Source organism: Moschus berezovskii, chromosome 2 (assembly GCF_049115385.1).
Source record: "Moschus berezovskii isolate FMDL1 chromosome 2, NW_MosBer_1.0, whole genome shotgun sequence".
In the NCBI taxonomy this organism is placed as follows: Eukaryota; Metazoa; Chordata; class Mammalia; order Artiodactyla; family Moschidae; genus Moschus; species Moschus berezovskii.
The window spans coordinates 96,946,987-96,959,187 of NC_142461.1; positions in this window are offsets into that span (position 1 = coordinate 96,946,987).

Below are 12,201 nucleotides of genomic sequence, written 5' to 3' on the forward strand. Positions count from 1 at the left end.
CATGGACGGAGGAGAGTAGTAAGCTACTGCACATGGGGTCGCAAGGAGTCGGACACAACTGAGCGACTTCAAAGTAAGTAAGTAAGCAGGTGAGAGATTCAGGAGACTTGCAGTTCAAATCCAAAGGCAGTCTTCTGGTGAAGCAGGAAGAGGTGCTGTTGCAGATGAAGTCTGAAGGCAGTGTGCTGGAGAATTTCCTCTTAGTTGGGAGTGGGGAGGTCAGCCTTTTGATCTAGGCAAGTCATCAACTGATTGGATAATGTTACTCACATTATAGCAGGCTATTGGTTTTACTCTAAGTCCACTGATTTAAGTGTGAATTTCATCAAAAACTTCACAAAAGTTCTTGTTTTCTAATCTTCACAGAAACATCAGAATAATGTTGGCCCATCTATCTGGGCACCATGGCCAAGCCAGGCTGACACATAAAATTAGCCATCACACCCTATTCATTCACTTTCTTTTGTGTAGCCTTTCAATACATTGTTATAAGTGAAGGCAGGGTATGTACAAGTGTTAGTTCTGGACTTTTTGCATAAGAATTATAAGAAAAACTTGTTAAAGGACAGATTCCTGAGTCCCAATACAGGTTGATGTAGTCAGAACTTACCTCTTTTAATAAAATTTGGCAAATCATTTTCTACATAGTAAAATATGAGAATAATTTATGTTTCTTCTGAAGTACCCTAATCAAAAAGTGTTTTTTATTATTTCCTTGGATTGTTTGTTTTGCTACTTACACAATAATGATAAATGTGCTTATTTTCCATTGTCAGCTTTGTCCTGAGTTCTCAAGGTCTCGAGCCAACAATTTAGTGAAGGATATGAATACAATCCAGAAAAAAATACATGATCTTTTATTTATTATTGTTATTGTTGTCAGGAATATGAAATCATCCACAATATTTGCTTGGAATGGCATTGAAAAATTAACCTTGCCTTGTGTTCCTTTCATCTGCCTTGAAGAATAGTTTAAATTTAATTTTAAGAAAACTATATAACCTTTGGGTCATATTATATATTCTTCTGGTGAATAAAGATATATATGAGAGGAACCTGTCTTTATTACTGTCTTATAGTGAATTAGTGAACCTGCTCATAAAAACATTTTCAAAATAATTTCCTTAAAGTGTAACTCATTTCAAATATTGGTTTGGTAGCAAAATGTTCAGTGAATATTTTTATACTACATTGCTTTTTTAAGATTCATGATATGCATTAAAAAGAGATTCTGAGTAGTCCAGTTAAAATTATTTCATTTGTTTTTCTAAAATGTCCCCAATTGGTTTATCTACAAAGCCATATTTATATATGACAGTATTTTAACATACTTCTGAAACATATTTTTGAAAGATCCTACTTTAGCAATTCCTGTCTCTAAATATTCATTCAATAATAACCATTTTTGAGATCCTATTCTGTTCTAGCCAATAGATTATACTCTGGGGCATACAAATATGAATAATATAGAGTTCTTCTTATGATGGAAGGCTCAATTTAGAATTTCCAGAAACATAAATGGTTGACACATACTTCAAAACTAGGATTGAGATGTTTAATAGATGCTTGAATAGTGGAGTACCAGGAGTTGAAGTTTATATATTTGTCTTCCAGGCAAACTTGAGGTTAAAAAATATTGTTTAAAAAAATAATCCTTTTGTGAGAAGTGGGAACAAGGGAGGTTTTAAAACAGGATAGGGACACGATCAATTAAAAATGCTTTCAGGAAGATCACTTGGCAGGAATTTGATGGAGGGACTATAGTAAGAGAGCCTGGTGAGAGAAAGAACAGATGGGAAGCTATTGCAATATTTCAGATGAGTGATCCCGAGTTCCTGAATTAAGGCAGTTGCAGTGGAATTAGACAAGACAAGCCAGACTTGAGAAACATTCTGAGAAAGAATTGACGAGAGAGGCTGATGTGTTGAATATGGGGAAGAAAGGAGCCAATGATGAATCTAAGATTTCCATCTCAGGGCATGGCAGGGATAACAATTTCAATAGTGCCTCAAGACAGAAGAAAGAGTACTGATGTGTCCTGGGAAAGAAATACTGATTTCAGATTTGAGCCCACAAAATTTGATATGGGTGGATAGCAGCAACATGGGAGAAATATTGATATGGAACTCGAAAGAGATCAGGGTTGACAAAATAGATTTGAAAATCATCAGCCTATTGATAATTGTATTTGAGAGTGTCAACAAGAACATTCAGAGGGCATGGAGTGAGGACAAACAAACAAGGATCTGGCAAACCTCACATGTACAGTACAAACCTGGGTGAGAGTCCTTGAGGAGACCAAAGGAATGCAGTTCAACGACACTGAAGGATAACAAGGAGAAGGCAGTGTTCTGGACTACACAGAAGGAAACAGCTTCAAGAAATGCATCAGCTCATCCCTCAGCGCTGCACAGAATTTGGACTTCCCTCATCATTTTCTTTTGCTTTGCAGTCTCCTCCATCTCCACTGTTTTTATAAGTTTTTTAGAGATGAATATGCACCAATATCACCTTTTATTTAATGGTTTCATTTTCTATTTTCTTCCGTCTACTGGCATTTATTTTGGGGTAAGCATTGGCATACAGGTTTGAGTTGATACCTGACTTCTACACAATAGTTAATTAATTTATTTTTTTGGTTTCAGATACACACTACTTTAAAATGGTTCTCTCTCAGCCCTTCTGTCTCACTGTTTTACCTGATCCAACCCCAAAAACTATAGCCAGAACTAACTGGGGGTAGACTGTGACCAACTTCACAACACAGACCTCCTGCCCTAAGGCCTTCTTATTGAAGAGTAGTGATGTAGAGGTATTTGTATCTGATGTCCAAATATATACAAGCAGGGGACGTATGTGTGGGGGGTACACATGAGTGTTGTAGGAACTAGAGTAATTAATCTTTTGGGGGCACATCCTTGACTAACCAATAACAGGCGGGGGGACAACTAGAGATCACTGTTTTTTTTTTTGCCTTATGAGAAGCTGTTGTCCACAATGCCTCTTAGAAAATGGTCTTTTGAGATGGAGCAGTCAGTCAACTCAATCCTTGCATCTTCTATTGCCTTTTCCCCCTTCTTAAACTCATTCTCCTTTTCTTCACTCTTACTATCTAGGATTATATTCCCTGATACAGGGGTATCTCATGAATCTTCGCCTCAGAATCTGCTTTTCAGGGATCCCCGGTTAAGACATTCCTGGGACGTTCTTGGCAGTTTAGTGGTTGGGACTTAGTCATCCAATGCAAGAGGTGTGGGTTCAATCCCTCACCATGGAGTTAGGATCCTACAAGCCTTACAGCCAAAAATATAAGAACATAAACAACAGAAGCAAATATTGTAACAAATTCAATAAAGACTAATAAAAGACATTCCTTAACAACGACATTCATTATGAACCCACTCTGCATCACTAGTTCGGAATTCTTTTAGGTTTTTATGTGGGTTCTGGGTATGTAATCTGTTTAGTTAGGATCTCTTTAGCCTGTTTATTATAGCTATATAACATATATTAGTATGAGATTTACCAATTATCTTTAGAGAATCATAAATTTTCCAATGTTCTTATTACTTTTGGTTGATGCATAATGCTATCAATGTATAATGTGATCACTGGTCCATGTGATCCATGGGTAATGTTATCGAGTTACAGCTGTGCTTCATTCACCAGGAGTCTGGAAAGTCATGAACAATGCAGTAGTTATGAAGTCCCTACATTTCTGAAATAAAGTGCCAGACAACCTTGAGACATGCTCAGAGATCATAAAATTGGTTCAGTCAAAATTATGTCACCTGCTGCTTAAAAGGCTGTAGTGAGACAGCTTTTCAAAGAGTTGACAGATTATTGCGTGTCCTCTTCGCAATCTCCCAAGAGGGAAGAAATGAAAGACAATGCCAGATGGAAGGATTTTTAAGAAAATATTTTGGAAAGCTTGACATAGATTCCCTGGAGCTTGGGGGACCCTGGAACAAGAACCTGAGTCACACCAGGAAAGTGGAACAAAGCTTTGCTTTGATAGAACATCTGAAACAGCAACATAAGAGGCGTATCCCTGGGAACAAGCTGTAAAGTATCTGTGGGGGGTGGAACTGGCTGAGGACCATTTTGGAAAAGCCCCCAAGGGTGTTCCTGCTTGAAAAGCAAAAGAGAAAAGAGATGCACTCCCAAGACAGGAAGCTAAAGATGGAACTCTAGGCAGCCAGCACTGTCCATCTGCAATCAGAGGGCACCAGAGAAATTCACAGGGTTCTCAAACAGAATCCTCAAAAAACCTTTAAAAAAGAAAACGTTCAAGCAATAAGGCAGATGCCTAGAGGTTCGAGTCCTTTTAATTCTCTGTCACTTCATGAACTTGAGACAGTGAGGCTTGGACTAAGGTGGATGCTAGTAGCGGGGCACATTATAGCTGTTGAGGCGCACTAGGCTGGTTCAAGTTGAGGCACTGTCTGAACCAGCCCCTGATGGTTGCTTTGGAGCACAACTAGGAGACTCTTTTCTCTAGCCAAGTTTCCAGTTCTGGTGAATAAGATTTTCTCATCATATATAAGGCTTCCTCTCAGAAGGCAAATCTGGTCCCATGAGCATTGGATCAGGGTAGAAGCCTTCCTACGGTCTCATGGACACAGAACACATGGCTTCTATTGCATTCTCTCTCAACCACATGGGACCACCGTCTTTACCACCCTAAGGCTATGGCCACCTCTGTGCATAACGAAAGCAATTTCCAGTGATTCCAAGATGGATTACCTTTCCTAACAATGCTAGGCTCAGTGATTCCACAGTAAATTTCTGTCTTATCTGTCTTGTAATATAGCATCAACTTTTCACATTAAAGAAAAAAGAAGGGAAGTCCACATGTCTAGTTTCATGTAAGGTGTACAGACTGAAAAGTACCTATGACATGTGAGGTCCAGAGGGCCACTGAGCTCTACTCAGCACAGAGAAGTATGGTTGAAATATTCTGGAGGTGCAAAGACAGAGTGTATAAGTAAGTACAGAAATAATTTGACCAATTGCTTTCTTAATACTTGAAAGGGTAAAGGTTATGCAGTCTCCTTCTTTGTTGTTGTTGCTGTCTAGTTGCTAAGTCTCTGAGACTCCATGGACTGTAGCTCACCAGACTCCTCTGTCCCTGGGATTCTCCAGGCAGGAACACTGGAATGAGTTGCTATTTCCTTCTCCAGAGGATCTTCCTGACCCAGGGACCAAACCCATGTTCTCCTGCATTGCAGGCAGATTCTTTGCCACTGAGCCACCAGGGAAACCCCTCCTTCTCTATAGCTGACCTCTTTTTCTGTTGTTGCCACTTGATCCTAGCACTTTCTTTTTCAATTAATGCAGCTTCCACCACCCATCATGTTTTTGTGGGGAATCTTTTGGTGGTCATTCACTATTGTTGAGGTATAAGTCTGGGTCTGGTCAAGTAACTGGGGCTTTTCTTTTTTCTCTTTTTCCCTGCTCTGTTGCCTCTCAGGGAATGAAAGTTTCCACTCCAGGGAGGAACCCGTGTGCACTGCCAGGTCTGTCACTTCTGACACTCTGTTCTCCCCTTGAGGAATCACACATGGAGCTGCCTCTTCTGGGCATTTTACTCTCGCTGTGTGACAGCACCTGTTCTGAAGCTAGGATCAAGATTACTCCCTCTCACAGCAGGTAGGCTAGGCAACTTTTGGATATCCCAATGCTCAGAAACCAAGCTTTTTCAAAACAGCTCTCTCCTGCAGTGTTAATACCATTCCACAAGGGTGCCAAAGTGTGCTGTTTATACTCAACATCTTTTTCCTCACAGAACTCTTAATGAAACAGCCTATTCTTTTTGAATTTAGGCTCCCATCAATCATTCCCCACACCTGCACACCTGTAAGACTCATTCAATATATTAGATCATTAGTTCCTGGATGAGGACATTTTGTGTGCTAAGTAACCTATGGCAGAATTGCTCATCCCTCTATGACTAAGGCTTTGTTTCTAGCTTCTCAACCTCACTCCTTCTCTCAGAGGGAATGGACTTCCTTTCATGAGACTTTTAAGTCCTTCAAGGAATTCACTTTCATCAGTTCGGCCTCCTCATTCCTCAAATGTCAGAGCATCCTGGAAGTGGACCTGGTTTGGGATGAATTTGGCATCTCTCCCTCACCCTATCTCCATTCCATTGTATCAATTAAATTCCAGAGACACGGAGAATATGCCCTTCTGAGTGCTATAGTTTCTATTTGTGTTGAGGAGATTCTCTGCCACGACCCAGCCTCAACAGGAATAGCTCTGCTTTTATCTGTTTTATTTTTCCTTCCTTGTAAGTTCTCTTTTAAGAAGGAGTTCTAAGAATATTATTCTTCCTTACCTTCAATTACAGTTCTAGATGGTACATAGGGTCATGAGTTATTTAGCACTGGAAACTCTTCAAAGTAACCCTGGTATTACTGGAGCCAATTAAAACTTGGAGCAAACAGATGATGAATACTATCAAATTCTGAAAAACAATATAAATATTTCTTATTTCCACATACTCATTGTGACACTTTCATGAAACTAATTTATTACTTATAGGTGTTTTGACTTTTGAAAATAAAATCCTCTTGCTTTAGAAATGTGTGTATTAAGATGTTTCTTAGAAAATTATATATATACACATATGTATTTATGTATATATACATATGTGTATAGATATAAATATATATACTGCTACAAGTTTTTGCTTTTATTTGAGGTAAACCCTAAAGTTATAGCTTTTCATAGTGTTTGAAAGACATGTAGAATTGAAGTATCAGTGTCATTTTTTATAGTACAGCTATTTTGCCTTTAAATAGCACCAATTTAAATGTGCACTATTATGTTAGGTGGGTTTACTTTCTAAAGTCACTGTTTGAAATACTCTGATAGCATTTCCAGATTGTTATTTGCACAGTTATTTTAATAACTTAGCCCACCACTACCTCTTAATTTCAAAATGCCCTTTTCTCACTTGTGTCACTTTGTAACCCACACAGAACACAATGAAAGGTTAATGGTGGTAAAGCTGATCTGGTGCAACCACTGGTCTCTTTGACTTAATAAGGAAAATATTTGAAAATAAATCCAAAAAACAAAATCAGGATTATAAACCAAGGGTATTGTTGGAGGCTCCTTACTCTTCACAGAACTATTCCAACTTGATTTGACCCTTATGGCCTTACCCAATCCAAAGCCCTCCCAATATGTCTCTGTTTTCAGGGCTTATTTCTTCCTGTATCTTTTATCTGTCAGATCTTGCAGCTGCAAGGACCATCTTGGCTTTCCTTTCTATCAAGAGGAATGTGTGTCCCAAGTACTTCATTGGGTTCCAAAACAATCATCAGACCAATGACCTTTGTGAATTTCAAAGACTGTCATTGGGAGGTCTCCCATCACAGCTGAGACTGCTTTCAATTCTTCCTCTCTTCCTTTTGTCCTTCTTCCTCCCTCTCAAGACTAACAAGCACCTCTTGAGGTCTGACTTTGAAATAGTTCCATCCACTTTCATGTCTCAGACTCTGCTCAAACACTTCTACATCACAAAAAGTGTTCTGGTGAATACTTCTTTCACTGCTTCATTACAGGAGAAAGTTTAGGAAAGTTTTATTCTGTTTTGCTTCTAGCAGTTTTGTTGTTGTGGAGAATGGATGAGGGCTATCTTTTTGTTGGACTGCTAAAAGCCCATTCTTTTCTCATACTGATGCAAGGACTTGGGTAGGGGTTGGGGTGGGATGAGGTGACCTGTGAACTTCTTCCATCGATAAGCAAAGGTATCCTGAACGAGTGAATGCAAGTGCCCATTAGACCACAAATAGACCCAGGCAGCAAAACTTCAGATACAGCCAGCGTTGAGAGAGAAACAGGGAAATGGGAGCTTGGAGGGAATGAAAGGGCTTGCCTGGTGGCTCAGCAGTAAAGATTCCACCTGCCAATGCAGGAGGCTGAGGTTCAGTTCCTAGGTTGGGAAGACCCACTGAAGAAGGAAGTGGCAACCCACTGCAGTATCCTTGCCTGGGAAATTCTGTGGACAGAGAAGCCCGGAGGGCTACAGTCCATGGGGTTGCAAAAGAGTCGTACCCGAATTAGTGACTAAACAACAACAACAGGGAATGAAAACAGGCACATTCATTTCTGTTGACTTGAGAAAACAGAGTTTGTAACTTGTGACTTATCATTATAAGAAGGTGAATATACTAAAATCTTTTGACTTTAGTTGTTGCTTTAATTTCATTATATTTCTGTAGCCAAAAAATCATCTGTAGGCTATTAGCAGATGAGACGTTTTCCCTGTGGATATTTTATTCATTTAAAGACAATTTTTATTTGCTTTTCAGTGAATTTGAAAATATTTTGTGCCAAATATTAGACACTATGATTTATGTAGATTGTCAGTTAATTCTCACATCATACTACCTCAACAAGGTAAAAGTTACTTTTTTCTCATTTTAACAGTAAGAAAAGCCAGAAACAGAGAGATCAGTAACTTGCCTAAGATCACAAAGCCAGAAATTTCAAAGCAAGGATTCATATTCCAACAACTGGGGCAGTATCAGAGGTCACAGTGAAGACCCTCCAAAAGACTAGCAATTCAGTTAACATCGAATTGTGTTTTGAACGTCATAATGTATTAGTACCTGTCAGAATGATGAATAGAGGAAAATGTTAGTAGAATGTTATCCCTAATAAAACAATGGTTTAAAATTATTTTTAATATTTGAAATGTATGGTGACAGATTTATAATCACCTTACAGATTTTACTGATTGATTTGATAAAATATTTTCACAAAACTTAGTTTTATCCCATTAACCTACCTTATACAGAAGAAAATGGCAACCCACTCCAGTACCCTTGCCTGGAAAATCCCATGGATGGAGGAGCTGGTAGGCTACAGTGCATGGGGTCACAAAGAGTCGGAGACGACTGAGCAACTTCAGTTATCTCACTTAGCTGGGAAAGGAGACAAGGGATTCAGGAACAAAGGGGCTGGATATCTTAGTCCCTTTGCGTATATATTGCAAAGATTTTATCACTGTGTCATTTGGGTTTATTTTGTGTTATCCAAACTTTATTGGTGATAGCAATCTCTTGTAAATACATGGACTTCAAATTCAATACCAGAAGAAAGAACATCTGAAACAACATGCAAATAAAGGAGAAAAATAAATGACACTTCTTCAGTACCACTATCCACTTGATAGAAGGGATTCAGAAAGGCATTTTAATCATTAAACACTTTGCATTAAGTTGTTTAGTTAATATTGTTTTTCAATCAGGAGAATCACAGTTGTGTGTACTATGTTGGCTGCTGGTAACATACCTAATTTAATGGCACAGTTTAAATGAATTCTGCTGACTACGTTGTCCTTCATCTGTGTTACCTCTAACAATTGGTATGCAACCTTTCGCAGCTATAGAGGCAGCCTTGTCATTCATTGGTATTGTCAAGAAGCATAAATAATCACTACGTGACATTTTGACACAAGGGTTTATTTAGTGATGTTTGCATTCTGACATTGACAGAATATGTGAGGACATTTCATCAGCAGCAACTTCAGCCTCACAGAATGCAAAAAAAGATACGCACTTTACTGATGGCTAGAACTGGGCTGTGACCTCCCTATTCCATCCTCTCTTTCTCCCCTTCTCTAATTGTTGCATCCTTTTTCTTTGATTTTGCTAAAAACTACTTGCTGAAAGAATTTTATTTCTACATACATGGAATTATTTGGTCCATTATTTGGTCATACATCCATTACTTGGTCATTTCACAGTATGTTTAATTTCTTTCTTTGGTTATTCATCTTGATGCAAAACAAAAACAATATAGAAAGGTAACTATTGAACAGCAGGCATCTTCTTTATCTTACCTGTATAATAGATTGCTAACACGTATTGGCTCTCTCTAGAGAAATTCACTAATTTTTAAAAAAATGTGTCAATCACCTAAGCTCTGTTTGGAGGAGAGAATTTTCAATTAGCAAAGATGAGAGAGGGAAAAAAAGAGTAGCTTTGGAGAATCATTACATTTAATTATTACTTCAATGCCAAGATGCTTTCAGAGCCACAGTATAATCTATGGTGTCATAATAAATAGGTAGAAGCTCTTTATGAATAAACTAGATATGATCTTTACTTTCAGAGCAGTTTTGACAATAATTGCTTAGTCTAGTCAACCAGAAACTTGAATTGCTGAAGTACCCACTTTGAAAGTTGGAGGAGGAACCCTATAACAGGGAAAGGCAGAGTTTTAGTGCACTTCCTCCACTCTACCCCTGGAGTTTACTAACCCACAGCACCCCTTGTTATTTCATAGGGAACATGAAGATGATCCCTGGATGGCTGGATCATCACTAACATGGGTGAGTTTACGATGTCATTTTACTAAATGAAAGCAAAGCTAAATGAAAAACAAAAATATTGAGAGTTTTCTCTGAGTAAAAAACTGAGATGAATTTTAGGAGTAAGTGTGTATAAAAAGGACATTCTGGGTGCTAGTTGTTATTGTCTTTATTTTTGTAATTGTTCTTTACCAACTCTTCTCCAGCTAATCATGAAATACAAAGCATGTATTAGCTGAGGTCTGCCAATCTCAGCTTGGCTGTCAGCCGAAGCGGCCACCTAGTTTCACGGGTAACGTGCTCTGCCACAGGTTGATCAGTGATCTTTGTGAGAGTTTTAATTTTTGTGCTCTTTATTCTTCCCTCCTTTTCTTCCTTCTGCTCTCCCTCCCTTTCCTAGTTTCAGTTATTTTAATTCAGGAAAGTATGATAAGTAGTGGTGAAGAGAGATTATAAAGGCAGAATTTCTAAATTTACATCTGCATTCAGGGAAAGTTGTAGAAACATTATTAATGAAAAAACTTAAAACATTAATGGGCTTAAGAATTTAGTGGCTCCAGATCCTTCTATTCAGTTTCATTATTTATGAGTGTGGGTGGTAGGACTGGATGAAACTGCAAGCAACCTGCACTGCATCTTGCTTTGCCCAGGTGCTTTTGCAAGGAGGGAAAGATCTTCCTGTTACTTTGCATTCAGATCTACAGGTGTTGGACTCTGGTGATTTGTGACAGTTCATAGAACAAGGGGTTACTAATCCCTACTGTCTGTCTCCAGTTAATCAAAGGATGGGGCCTTTGAGGAAAGGGGAAGAAAGAGTGGTAATACTTCCACATGTGACACTTCCCAGGGAAGCTCCTCCACCATAGGCAAGCAGTTCCTACAACCAATGTTTCCCACTCCTAGCTGTGTTGTCAGAACCACCAAGGGAGCTTTTGAAAAATTCTGATGCCTAGGCCTTATGCAGAGAGAATCTGATATAATGACCTGGGGTGAAGTCACAAAGCGATGCTAATGCACAGTTATTGATAGAAACTATAACAGGATGATTAGATTTCAGAAAATTGTGCATGTTGTTCCAGTTTCCTTTCTGGGGCTTCCCAGGTGGCACAGTGGTAAAGAATCCACCTGTTAATGCAAGAGATGTGAGAGACACAGGTTCAATTCCTGAGTTGGGAAGATGCCCTGAAGAAGGAAATGGCAGCTCACTCTTGCCTGAAAAATTTCATAAATAGAGGAGACTGGTAGGCTACAGAACATAGGGTCTTCAAGAGTCAGACATGACTGAGCACACACAGCAGCACTTTCCTTTCTAATCTGGGTTTCCTGCTATGCAATGTTGCTTGATTTCCATCCTCCATCTCTTTATCATCTAGGGCATTTTCTTTCATAATTTCTCTTTTACTCTCTTCTCCTGTCCTACGCCTAACTGTTTCATGACTCTTGTCTTCCCCTCTGTCAAGCTGCCTCAGTCTTGGAAGATGCTAAAAGAAGGTTTATATATATATAATCTTACCCTCTAGAATACTATAACTGAAGACAAGACCAACATGGCCATAGGCTATTACGCCCCTCACTCCTGCCAAAGAAAGAGAGAGAGAGATTCATGTCATTGTACCAGGACAAAACTGAAGATTTATTAACACAGTCATAAACAGTTGTTTAGACTATACTAGTATTTCTGGATATTTGTAGCAAAACTTCTGAAAAGACTCTGATAGATTCCACTTCTCTGATTGGCAGCCATGGAGGTTTGCCATTTGATCTGCCCTGGAGAATGCCTTCAGCTGGAAGGAGCGCAAGGGATGCTCTGGCTTCTGCTGACAGCATCTTCCTGGTCTGATGAAACATTCAGCCAGTCACATTCTTCTGAG